Consider the following 3,984-nt stretch of genomic DNA (forward strand, 5'->3'; position numbering starts at 1 on the left):
AGACTATTTCGAATCAACTTAATTCGAATTTGTGGAATCGACCTTATGAAGTCGAAGTTGTGTATCCACACTAAATACACTAGTTCGACTGTGTGAGTCCACAGTAACGGGGCCAGTGTCGTCTGTGGAAGCAGTGCACTGTGGGAAGCTATCCCACAGTTCCCGCACTCCCCGCTGCCCATTGGAATCCTGGGATTTCCCCGCAATGCATGCTGGGGGCAAAAATGTGTCGAGGGTGGTTTTGGGTAACTGTCATCATTGAACCGTCAATCACGCCCTCCCTCCCTGAAAGCGCCTGCGGGCAATCTGTTCGTGCACTTTTCTGCTCAGTGACAGTGCGGGCGCCACAGCACTTTGAGCACGGATCCCGCTGCAGTTATGGCCGTTGTCAACTCCTCGCACCTTATCATCCACCTCTTCCACAGTCAGCTGCTGAGAAATAGGGCAACTTTTCAATGGTGCTGCGAGCACTGGTGGACCATGGGGGACGTTTTACCAACATCAGTGTCGGGTGGCCAGGCAAAGTTCATGACGTGCGTGTTTTCAGGAACTCTGGTCTGTTTAGACGCCTGCAGGAAGGTAGTTTCTTCCCGGACCACAAAATAAGTCTTGGGGATGTGCAGATGCCTATAGTTATCGTCGGGGACGCAGCCTACCCGCTAATGCCCTGGCTCGTGAAGCCCTATGCAGGCGCCTTGCACAGCGACAAGGAACTCTTCAAGTACCAGCGAGCAGTGAGCAGCATGACCTGTGACTGTTCAGTTTCTTTACAGAGAAGCTGAACCTGCCCCTGTTTCTTTACCAAGTGACTGTTGACTAGCATCTGCAGTTACATACCTCGCCCACCCCGCTTCCCCAACTTCCAAAACACGTTTAAAAATAAAATACATGTTCCACTGTAACTTTACAAAGGTTTCTTTATTGATGACTTTGCGTTACAGGGTTGAAACTGGGACACGGACTGTGCTGGGTAGGGTGTGCAGTGATGTAAAGACCGCCTGTAAACTCGAGGAATGACAGGCTCCTGCTCCCAGAGCAGTCTGCAGTGCCGGACTGGATGTTTCAACGGAGCCTGCCATCCCTCCTTTTTGGGACTCTGTGTGCGGGGGCTATGTGGCCTTTTGGCGGGGGAGGACGGATACAGATTCCTCTGCTGTGTGGCTGTGTGGTCCAGGACAGGGACCGTGGCATGAGATCTGTAACCCCCCTCCCCCGCTACAAAGTCACGTACCCCCCCACCCACACAGAACCTGCAAACCACCTCCCATACCGACCAGGGTGCGTACTGACTGCAGTGTGTGTGTGACCTGCTGCTGATCCTGCCCCCATGTCTGTACCCTGGTAAAGGTGATTGTCCTGTCAAATTACCAACCTCCTTCCCCCCCTTCAAACACAGTCTCCTCTAAAAGAATGTGACGGAAACAGTAATTAACAGAAAAGTATTTTTTATTATCAACTAGACAGTTAGGGGATGAAACTGGGATGGGGGCTTGGGTGAGGCGGGAAGGAAAGGACTTCTCAAAATTTAGGGTATGAGAGCTTTTGGGTACTTGAGCACTCTGCTGGGGTGCAGTGACAGTTTACACGGCCTCTGGCGCCCCTCCTTCTGGTTATTTTGGGTGATGGGGGTATGGGACTTTGTGGCGGGGGAGGGCGGTTGCAGATACACTGCAGGGGGGCTCTGTCCTCCTGCCTGAGGTCCTGCAGAACATGCACAAGGCACAGGAGCATGTCCGTTTGCTCCCTCATTAGTCCAAGCAGCGTTTGAGTCGCCTGCTTGTCTTCCTCACGCCACCTCTCCTCCCGTTCGCTGTGTGAGCGCTGGTACAGAGAGAGGGTCTCCCTCCACTGGCTCTGCTGGTCCGCGTCATCTCGGGAGCACCCCATAAGTTCAGCGAACATCTCGTCCCGTGTCTTTTTCTTTCGCCACCTAATCTTTGCCAGCCTCTGTGAGGGGGATGCTGTGGCGGGTCTGGAGACAGTCGAAGCTGTGTGATGGGAAAAAGGGAGTGAATTCCTTGCAAAGATAAATTTTTGCGAACAATGAACACAGTCTAGTCTGTCTCTGTGAATTCTGGGTTGAGATCCCAGTGCCTGATGGGGCAAAAACCATTTTCACGGGTGGTTCTGGGTAAATGTCGTCAGTCATCCCTTCCTCCGGGAAAGCTACAGCAGACAATAATTTCAAGCCCGTTTTCCCTGGATTGCCCTGGCAGACGCCACAGCGTGGAAACCATGGAGCCTGTTTTGCCTTTTGTGCCTGTCACCGTATGTGTACTAGATGCCGCTGACAGAGGCGGTCCAGCAGCGCTACACAGCAGCATGCTTTTGCTTTTGCATGACAGCAGAAATGGTTACCAGCCATATTGTACCATGTACCACACCATAAATTGGTAATAAGATGGGCATGGTTACCAGTCCTTTTGCACTCCACCATTTGCTGCTGTCATAAGTGCCCCTGGCTGCTCTTAGCCAGGGGCGCAAAAGCCAAAATTGGGAATGACTCCCTGAGTCAATCCCTCCTTTTTGGTATCTAAAAATATGAGATCTGTAACCCCCCTCCCCCGCTACAAAGTCACATACCCCCCCCACCCACACAGAACCTGCAAACCACCTCCCATACCGACCAGGGTGCGTACTGACTGCAGTGTGTGTGTAACCTGCTGCTGATCCTGCCCCCATGTCTGTACCCTGGTAAAGGTGATTGTCCTGTCAAATTACCAACCTCCTTCCCCCCCTTCAAACACAGTCTCCTCTAAAAGAACGTGACGGAAACAGTAATTAACAGAAAAGTATTTTTTATTATCAACTAGACAGTTAGGGGATGAAACTGGGATGGGGGCTTGGGTGAGGCGGGAAGGAAAGGACTTCTCAAAATTTAGGGTATGAGAGCTTTTGGGTACTTGAGCACTCTGCTGGGGTGCAGTGACAGTTTACACGGCCTCTGTCTCCAGTCCTGCCTAGAATATGGGCAAGTGTATTAGAGAACCACTGTATCAGAGAACCAGAGAGCACAGCTGCTCTGTGTCAGATCCTGCATAGATTATGAGCTGTATGCTATTCACAGGGGGTGCTCCTGCAACAACCCCACCTGTTCATTCCATTCTTCCCCAGCCTTCCTGGGCTACCATAGCATTGTCCCCCCACTTGTGTGATGAAGTAATAAAGAATGCAGGAATAAGACACAGTGACTTGTTAGTGAGAAATGAGTGGAAGGCAGCCTCCAGTTGCTATGATAGTCCAGATAGGACATTAAGGAGTGTGGAGGACAGGAGCCCAGATCCTGCTGCTAGTCCAGGGGCAATTGAATCTTTTCTTTACACATGAAGGGTTGGGGGCTGATGAAGCTCAGCCCCCTGTTGCTATGATGAAGATGGTTACTAGCCATATTGCACCATCTACCATTAAAAATTAGGTTCACCTGACACTGGGGGACCTGACAGATGGTAGTCAGCATGGTTACCAGTCCTTTTGCACTGCCCCATGTGCCAATAGGCTGATGATGAGGACGGGTACCAGTCATTATGTACCATCAGCCACCCATGGCGGGGGGGCGGGGAGCAAGGATGTTGGTGTTGAGTGCTGCACCATCGCATCTATCTGCAGCATTCAGTAAAGATAGGGTGATGTAAAAGAGTCAAGAGAGGATTGTTTTCCCTTTCACTTCTGGGGGTGGGTGGGGGGCTGCGTAAATTGCCGAGCTATGCCCTGACCCACCGCGGACACTGTTTTTGACCCCAGAAGCATTTGGAGCTCAGCCAAGAATGCAAATCCTTTTCGGAGACAGCAGGAACTGTGGGATACCTTGCGTCCTCAGTCCCCCCTCCCTCCATGAGCGTCCATTTGATTCTTTGGCTTTCCGTTACGCTCGTCACGCAGCAGCGTGCTGAGTCTCTGCTATGCCGTCTGTCCGGAGATTTTTTAAAAATACTTTGGACCAGGCGTAACATTACAGTAATTCCCCTAATTAGATGCAGGAGTCTC

Source organism: Mauremys mutica, chromosome 12 (genome assembly GCF_020497125.1).
Source record: "Mauremys mutica isolate MM-2020 ecotype Southern chromosome 12, ASM2049712v1, whole genome shotgun sequence".
NCBI lineage: Eukaryota > Metazoa > Chordata > Testudines > Geoemydidae > Mauremys > Mauremys mutica.